Raw genomic sequence first — 9,978 nt, 5'->3', positions numbered from 1 at the left:
CCCCCCCCCCCCCACACACAAACCAAAAAAAAAAAAAAAAAAAGAAAAAAACAGACCTGGACAGACTGGGGAAGAAAGCTGGTGAGCACCCGGAGGGAGAGTTCAGGAGGAGGAAAGAAGAACAAGTGCTAATTCTCAAGTCTTAAGATGGAAGTCTGACCACTATGCCCAAGGGAGGACACCACTGGCAAGGTGTCCGACGTGGCTGGAATGGAGTGAAAGGAAGAGTGTCTAGGAAGCCAGCAGGAAATGCTGGTCAGGGAAAGCTGAGCACGGATCATATAGGCCCTGTGCCAAAGAAGGACTTTGGGTTCTATTTGAAGTTACCAAAAGCCATCGTTGGGTGTAGGCTAGGGAGTGATATGGTTTTGATTTAGTTTTAAAGAATCACTCTAGTCGCTCTGAGGAAAATAGACTTTGGGGGTAAGCAGATGTGGAAGTGGACAAGAAGAAGCAGAGAATTTGATAGGAGGCCACCACAGCCATCGAGGCAGAGACAGTAAGCCCAGACTGGAGGAGGTGACGGTGGAGGAGATGAGACGTGGCAGACTGGACAACTGGGTGTGTGACGGTGCCATTGACTGAATTGCAAGGTGCTGAGATGGAGCAGGTTAGTTCCATGTTCAATACCAGCTATCTGAATTGCTGGAAAACATGTATAATATTGTTATCAGAGAGTTCAAATGAATTAAGATTAAAAAAAAAAAAAAAGGTTAATTGGACCCAAGTAACATTAAACCTTAAAACTTTCTTTACAATGGAAGTAGTTGACTCAGGACCAGTTTAGATACTAATTCCATCCCGCAGTAGCATCCCCACTGACTAGGTTATTTAGTGAATGCAGCAAAGAGATGGATTTCTGTAAGAAACCATACACTCCACTAGCGAGCTTTCCAGGAAACGAAAATTTCCAGTGAAGCTAATAAAAGCAGCAAAGCTTTCTGCAATATATCAACAATGTTTTGAAGGTCCCTTTTGTTTAACCCTTGCTAAAAGAAAACAATGTCAGCTAGATTGTAGAATGCAAATATTCTTTTCTAAACACACAATATGAAAAAGCTCTGTCCAATGGGAAAGAAGTCAAATTATCAGACTCTTTAGTTGGTTTACATGTTAAAGCCTTTTATATAAACACTGTTTGCTTGACATAATCCACATCAATGTATTTATCTACTTTACAGATTATTTTCTTCTGCTGCCAAAGGTATCTATTTGAAGGAAGCTCTTTCTGAGTTTTATGAAGCTGCATCTAACCTTGACAGGGGCCAGAAAAACAACACACACATGCACCATGGGATCCAGTTTGATGCCTGCTAATCAGAGTAAGATACAGTAGCAGGAGAGCCAGCAAAGCTCAGCTTCCACATTATGGGACTTCGTGCACATTCCCAAATCACATCTGTTTTAATCAAGACAAGATTTATGCCCAGGATCCAAAACACAAGAAAAAGTTTAAATTGTTTTGATTGGAATAACTGTAGCCTGTTAACATGCACGATGTCTTCCAGGAAGATATCAACTCCCACATTTTCCATCTTTTCCTCCCTTTTCTCCCCAATTCAACCCTAAGAGCAACAGCACAGAGCCTGATGGGGAACCAGATCAAAACACTATGGGATGCCAAGCACAGGGACCTCCAGGGACAACAGGCACACACATCACTTTTAATCTATTCCTGTTGGTGAGAAAAATGTTTCAATCCAGTTGGAACCATCCAAACTTAGAACTATCGCCTTAACTTAGTCTGCTTTTCATTTTTCAAAAGAGATTCGCTCCCCACAGTAACCAACCTCATCCAGCTCCCATCATTAGCAGAGAGAAAAAAATCTTTTGGTCACATAGGACCAGGACAGGTGACCTAAATGGTTTCTCAATGTTTCCTTTTGGGAACATTTCTGAAACCCTCGTTTTTCTGGGTGTTTTCTTACCACACTATATCTCTTAGAATATACTCTTGGAAAGATTTGTTCTCAAAAAAATTCACTGTTTTGCTCTAAAGGATTTCTTACTCAAATCTCTGAATTTAGTGACTTTTCCCACAGTATCAACTCTTACAGAGAGATTTTTCTGGCTTGGTGCTTTAAGATGTCAAGATGTATTCTGCTTTTCAGTCTGGTCGTAGGACTTCCTTTCACAGAGCACTAACCAGATGTTTCTGCTCTTTTCCAGGAAACAGCAGCATCAAGGCTTTACACCCAAGGCTTCTCCCAGGTCATCCATTCAGATCTTTACCTTATTTCTTCCCAAATGTTCCAGGCAAATTTTTCTATGTCTATTTTTTTTTTAAAACTTAGAGTTAAACCACAAACATACCCACACAATGCCAAATCCTCTGCCAAGACTGAATTAGTGTGGTTTTTCTTTTTGAACTCATCCATAATGACCTAAAGATGTATTCTATCTGGATTCTCAGAGATCTGTTAAATATTAATCGCAACGATGTGAAATCTTAGAAAACTGGGTCAGTCTGAACCTCCATTATTAATCTGGTCTGCCATCATTTCTTTGTGAGATTCTATAACCCATTCTGAAACTGTCATTGACCCACTTGAGAAGCAAATAAAACCTATAAGCTCCCTCTCTAGAAATATTCCAAAACAAAATGGAAATTATAATTGCCACTATAGAACAGGAGTCAGCAAACTGCAGCCCAAAGGCCAGATCTGGTCCACTGCCTATTTTGTCAATAAAGTTTTATTGGAACACAGCCATGCTCATTCATTTCCACACTACAGTGGCAGAGTTGAATAGTTGTGACAGAGCCCATAGGGACCACAGAGCCTAAAATATTTACTCTCTGATCTTTTCCTGAAAGTTTGCCCACCTCTGCTTTAAAACGATGACTGCTAAGAATATAAATTCTACTCTGTGTGGTTTTGCAAAGTTACTTAACTAGCATATCATTTTCCTCAGGGTCAAAATTAAATGACAAAATTATATGCAAAAGTGCCCAGCACAGTGCCTGAGATTCAGTAGGCAGTAAATATATGTTCCATTCTTCTACTTGCCAAGCTCCTCCTGGTCCTTTGGTACAGAGATATATAAATATCTCTTCTTCTCTGTTGTATTCTCCTGGTAGAGTTAGAAATTTTCTCCTCTTGGCACCACAATTTATTTTAACACTTGCTAGTCCATATTCTCATTATCTATCCACACACCTTTCTTCCTATCTAGAATGTGGATTCTTCTGAAAGTGCCATATCTTATCTCCCTTTGTTTCCCCAGGGCATGACACATAGCAAGATCCTAGTAAAGAGTTTTTCAGAGAATGAGCGAGTGAAGAAATAATAAATCAACACTAGAAATATTCTTAATTCTCTCTATTGCCATGCAAAGATCATTACTAATATTACTAATATTAGTAAATAATACCAGGCTTCCCAAACCAAGTTTCACAAAAAAATGAGCCTTTTTTTTGGTCACCGATTTAAGGTTACAACTTGCTATATATTACAGAAGTTTTATTGAACAGGCAAAGGGCAAGTGAGCCCTCCAACCTGGGTAAGTACAAAGAAATTCCTAGAACCCAAGGAAGCAATAAAGACTCTTGTTTAAACACAACAATTTTAAAAAAAAAATTTCTCTAACCAAACCTCTCATCTTTGAATAACAATATAAAGTGCGATGTTCTTTGTCTATAACAAGAGCCTGAATTTAAGATTTCTAATAATAGTGATGCACTCTAAAATAAACTCTTGAAAAGATAATTGTTTTGGTTTTTCATGGATTAGTTAAAAGAGATTCATTCATTTAGAAATGAATGAGTCAGGCATGGAACTAGGCAGTGAGGATATAAAAGTGAAGAAATAAAGATTCTGCCCTCACTCTAGTAAAATAAATGAGCTTACACAGATCTTAGACTTAATTTTGACAAGATTCTTCTTTGAGTTATTTATATTCCATAAATTTTCCATTATACTATATACTATAAATAACTAAGAGGTTCTCATATTTCTAAAACAGAGACAGCTTTCCATATTGGATTATTTACTATTGCTGCTATAACAAATTACTACATTCGTGGTGGCTTAAAACAACACAAATTTATTATCTTAGAGTTCTAGAAGCTGGAAGTCAGAAATGAGTCTCACTGGGCTGAAAGTCGAGCTGTTGGCAGGGCTGGTTCTTTCTGCGGGCTCTAGGGGAAAATGCATTTCCTTCTCTTTTCCAGCTTCAAGAGGTCACCTGCATTCCTTGGTTTGTGGCCCCTTCTTCTATCTTCAAAGCAACAAAGGCGTCGAGACTTTATCACACAGCCTTACTCTGACACTGACTCTTCTGTCTCCCTCCCTCGCAGAAGACATTGTGATTACATTGGACCCACCTGGATCATCTAGGATCCTCTCCTCATCTCAAGTTCAGCTGAGTAGCAATTCCTATTTTCCAGGTAACCTAATGCATTCACAGCTTCTGGGGATTAGGATGCGAACCATGATTCTTTGGGAGCCACGATCCTTCCTACTGCACATATCTTTGTAGCCATCAGGTCAACGAGCCGAGGTCACAGTATGAAATCCAGAACACCATGACTCCTAGACACCAGCGTCCCACTTGCTAAAATGTTACTCCTGCCCACGCAGTCCCCGCACCTCACAGAATCACACGACCTGTGTTTTCCTCCCAGTCTCCCTGGAGGAAGTGGCCATTTCCTATTCATTAAACCAGGTTCTATCTATGCCCTCAGCTCTTCTAAAAATAAAACTAATAATTTTTCTCCTGCCCTTCTCCAAATAAAAAGAAAACCATGCCCTTTCCTCCACCTTTCTATTCTAATGAGGGATAAACCTCCATTGCCCATTTTGCACGAAGATTTGTAAATTGTAGTAAAGACATATTCATCTATATCCCGTTGCTGTGTTAGCTCAGACAACATGTGTTCTTTCATCATTCTGCTTTTAAAGTTCAATGAACAGGTGTGTGTGTGATATAAACTCCTTGAGAACCAAGCCTATTTAACTTGCTAAACACAGATACTTACTAAATACTAGTTGGCTAAGCAAAGACTAAGCAGTCTTTGGCCATCACAGTAAGATAAGACATGCTCTGGGACTATGCACAGAGTTTCATAGAGACTTCTTCTCGTCGGAGGTAAGTGGAAAGAAGTTGTGGGGCAAAGGAGGTCACTCTGGGCCCTGAGACATCACCTTAGGGGGCCGGAGCAGCTGGCTCTTGGAACACTGAACTGGATTCTGGTTTGGGGGAACGAGAGCCAGCTCTTGTTTTTGACAACAGCATTTGGCCACATGTAGGGCTCCTTTTCAGCTGGCATTAGCCTGGGATTTAACGCCCGTTTGGCTGTGTGGAGCAGATTTTCCACCTCTGTTTTCCTTTTGGCACACAGCTGTGACCCTCAGTACTGGAAGCATCTATTGAGAATCAGCCCTAGTCACTTGGACAAGAGTTCTTCCCAGGTCATCAGAACCCATCTGTGCACCAGAGAGAGTTCACTTACCTTAGACACATTTCAAAACAAATGTTTATAAAATAGCTTGATATATTGGGTGCTTAACAACTGCTACTTGATCACGATCATTTTCAAAATTTCAAATTAAAAAAATATTAAATTAAGGAAAGAGATTCAATTGTCTTGACCCCCTCTCGATGTGACGGTCCCAGACACCCAATGTCCTTTTCCATGAATTCTCCCTCTTTTTCCCTCTCAGCTCAACTGCCACCCTGGCCTGAGAATACAGATGACAAAAGACATGTTCACTTTCCACCTCCAAGTGATGCTTCTAGGCACGAGAGGTGAAAACTGCTGGGAGATTTCCATTTCTCTTGCTCCTTTGTTGGCCTTGCACTGCAATATCCCCAAGCCAAAGAAAAATTTCTATCAGGAGAACCAAGCTTTGCCCAGCCCCAAATGCCATTAGAGCCACTAAAAGTGACACCTGGGACACAGTTTCATTGGCTACTCAGTGTTAATCTCCCAAATTCCATGAGAAAAGAGAGGGAGAGACTGCCTTTTCAGTTGCCTTTACAGTTGTTTGCCCTCTCAGGCAAACCCCATCATTCATGCTTGATGCTCTTCTCTGCATTCTTTACACCTTAATACTCTACCTTCAACCCAGAGAACTCTAACATATGCGAGCAAGAATACCATCCAGCCGAGGCCCCCTCAGTCCAGAGGTGAAGAAAGGCTTGTGACAAATGGGTTAACGTCACTAGAAAGCCATTAGTCTGGGACAGATCCCTGCAGTGAAGGCAGAGCCCACCTCACCTGGAAGACGACAGGCCTGGAATCTTACTGGAGCCCTGCACGTGACAGTTACACATCAGAGGGAAGTTCACAGACTGTTTCCTGGAGGAGTTATGTCCAGCACAATGTGGCAGACTAACCTGGAGTGTGGAGAAGATTTGCCCAAATGACTAAGCCTAGTAGAAGCCTCGAGAGTTTGGTGACTGTTGAAGTACCAGTCCCTCCTTGTCCTTTGGTTTCTCCCGTGATTCTCTTCTCACATTGCAGGATGAGGGGAGCATGAGCTGATTGAAACTGAATACATGACCATCTCCTGGCAGGGTTTTCTTATAGCGGCCCACTTATAAAATTATAAATATCTCAATATTTATAAGCGGCCCACTTATAAATATCTAGACTGATAGCTGCTTTTAGGCAATGGAGGAATTATCTTGTTCCATTAACTTTTACTAAATTCTCTACTGTAGTGGTAAATGCATATGGCAGACCCTTATGAGAACAGAAGCAGTGAATAAAGCCATTAAATCCATTTTTTTAAAAAAGAGTCATTCTTCTTTACATAAGATAGGATTGTTTTATTAAATATTGTTAGAAAAACAACAACCTAAAATGAAAAGTATTGAATAAGGTTGGCAGGTTTAAGGATGAATATCAGAAAGCCAGACATTTTTTAAACACCTATGTGTTAGGTGCAATGATAGAGGCCAGGCATTCAGTCCTGCCTTTACTGCAGTCCATTCAGCTGGAGAGCAGCATCTAAAGCACACAGTCTGGGACATGCTCTAATGCGAGTTTTGTCCAGGGGGGCTCAGAAGCCCCCTCCCCAACAGGTACACCTGACCCAGCTGGCTTCTTTGAGGAGGCACCTGACTGACATCATTAGTGATCAGTCACGTTTAGCTTCTTGGGAAGGATGGGGAAAGGTATTCCAGTTAGTAGGAACAGCCTGTGCAAGGCCACAAGGTTGAGACTGAGCCTGGTATTTTCAGAAAGCTGATAGTATCTTGCACAAATAGAACATGGTACAATGGGGCGGGGGATGGAAGCTGGCATCAGAAGGGCCCTCTGTGCCAGGCTGAGACGTCAGGCCTGAGGCTACAGCCAAAGATTTTGGCCATAACAAGTGCACCATGCATTTAAGAAGGGTGGCAGTGTTCAGTGCCAGATCAAGAATGGCAAGGCAAGGTGGAGGGAGGGAGAAATTGGTCACAGATGAGGTACCCAACTTGGCTGCATGCTGGGTATTACCTGCTGGGCTTGCCTCACTAGAGCTGTCATGGGGAGGAGAAGGCGAAGGCCATAAGGGAAGCACAGGGAGCTGCAGGGCTGAAATGAGAGGAGCTTCCCATGGAGGAGGGGGCAGGAAAGATTTTACATGGGTCTTGCGTTTGCAATTGGCATTGTAGGGAGCAGGATTTTGTCTAGCACACTGTGAAGGTGATGGCTCAGGGCGAATGGAACTCTGGTGGAGCAGAAGAGCATGGCAGGGCTGGAGAGCGAGGTTCGGGGCATGCGTAGGAGCGCAGGGAAGGCAAGTTGGCAGCAACTACATGATACGGAATGAGAGCTTCATAAATACTTTGTGAGGAAGAGAGACTCTAGCTACGACAGCACAAAGCCTGACACGCGAAGGCACAATAATTTCTAATGTCGGAATGGTGCGTGTGTGCGTGTGTGCGTGTGCACATGCATTTGTGTCTGAGAGAGAAACGAGAAACATAAGTCCATGGTTTCATTAAATTAACATCTCAAGACTGTCTCAAAATTATTCACCAGCTGATGGAAAGACAACTATTATTGTGCCTTAAAGTCCTTGTACCTAAAATTTCCTGTCTGGATAAACTCATTTAAGCATAGAGTTTCTGGAAAAATCTGCCTCCTTGCCTCCCTCCATTTTATGATCACCTGGGATGGGAAGCCAAAAACCCGAAACTTACCCTCAGGGCATCTATTCAAAGATACGATTAGATCATCAGAATTAGATTTGATTCTTCCATCAGCCAGACTTTGGATCTGTTGCATATCCAATTATGCATATTCAATAAAGCTCCTCTCTGTGCTCATTCATTTATTTAAACAGAGGCAGGCTTTAAGAACAGGCTTAAAAGGGAAACCAAAGAGCCGCTTTAGCCCCTATCAGGGACAGACATTCTGCCTCCGCGTGACTTACCACACACTTCCTCTCAGACCTGACCAGAGGGGAAGACTCATTGTGACATCAGCACACGCCCTTCCTGCCACCCCACCTTCACCCCACCCAGCTGCAAGCCATCTGAAAGGTTTCCTGGGTGGGGCTGGTGAACACAGCAAGTTAAAAAGTCCTACATGGACAGGATGCTGCCTCTTGGCTTTGCATCCCTTCCACATCTCATTTGTAAGCATCTTGGAAAGAATCTTCTATGCTTTAAGTAGCAGATAGGCACAGCTTAGCCTATGATCACCCATACAGTACGGTACAACACACCACATCCTCAGCCCTTCTGGGAGAGGGACAGTGTGTGTTATGACACCCCACAGATTGGTAGTCAGTGAAGACAGCAGCTGCTGCATCAGTCCAGTGAGAAATTCGTGGTCAGAGGGATTGGTCCCGTCCCTAGGGAACTTTTGGTTTGTTCAGGGAGATACATTTATTACCTTTTAAGTAAATGGTCACTGACACCTACTATGCACCAGGCACTGTTCTGGTGCTCAGCGTAAAGTAGCAAACAAAACAGAAAGAAATTCTTTGCCTCATGGAACTAATATTCTAGTGATAAGTGAAGAGACACAGTCTGCACATAGTTAATAAAAAGGAACCAAAAAGGAGGTAAAAGGTAAGGACAAAGCAATGCCCCGTTTAGAAGGAAGGAGGAGGAAATACTTCCTTCTGGAAAAGGGACGAGTAATGAGGAAATGGAACCATAAAACTTTATAGTCTCAAGTGAATATGACCCCCAGGGATGGTCATGGGATGTTTAGACATTTTCAAAAACAACTACCACATGGTGCTTTATCTCATGTCTGCCGTCCCTAAGGAATGGTAAATGGGGGAGGCTTGGCCGTGGGAGGCAAACACTAGGGGTTCAAGCGTGGCAGAGTGGGTGAGGTTCGACATGTTAAGATCCTAAGAGCCAGGTTTATAATCAACTGATGGTAATCTCCTTCCCAACTAAGCAAACCACGCACGTACTTCAGACAGCTGCTCTCTGAAGCACTGTTGGAGCACCACATCTCCACGAAAGTACATCCATGAAATCACTCTATCTCCAGACAGCCCTCCAAGGTCATGAGGGCTAAGAGGGAGCTATTCAGGAAATACACTTGGGAATAAGAGTTTCGAGAAAATCACCCCCAAAGCATGATAGATGCACCAGAAATTACAAGAATCTAATTGTATATCTTTGCTCACTTTTTTAAAAGTATGGGAAAAACAGACAAACAAACAAAACACACACCAAAAACCTCACTTCTTTTGGGCCATCGATTAAGAAATTGTAGAATTCCTTTTGGTTGAAACGAACCTAGAAAACCTTCTTTCCAATTCAGCCAGCTCCTCCTCTGCAACATCCTTGTCAGGCAGATGTGCAGTTTCTACAGAAATATCTCCATCAAGGGAGATCTTCCTCCAGGCAAAGCAACCTATTCATTAGACAATCAGAGGTTTCAAAATTTCTCCAGATATGTCTTTGTATCTTCCATCCATTGACCCTCGGACTGACATGGCTAAAAACGTAGATCGATATGAATTTAAATATGGTTTTATTTTATTTTTTTTTAACTAAATCCAATCATTAGGCAGA

General features: G+C 42.2%; 1 protein-coding gene across 1 annotated transcript in view; it reads right to left on the bottom strand.

Annotated features, from left to right (window-relative positions):
- Positions 1–9,978, bottom strand: part of SVIL (supervillin) — a 202,954-nt gene that overhangs the window by 158,699 nt on the left and 34,277 nt on the right. The window lies entirely within an intron of this gene.

This window comes from Pteropus alecto, unplaced genomic scaffold, assembly GCF_000325575.1.
Source record: "Pteropus alecto unplaced genomic scaffold, ASM32557v1 scaffold269, whole genome shotgun sequence".
Classification (NCBI taxonomy): domain Eukaryota; kingdom Metazoa; phylum Chordata; class Mammalia; order Chiroptera; family Pteropodidae; genus Pteropus; species Pteropus alecto.
This window is presented reverse-complemented; position numbering and strand designations above follow the sequence as displayed.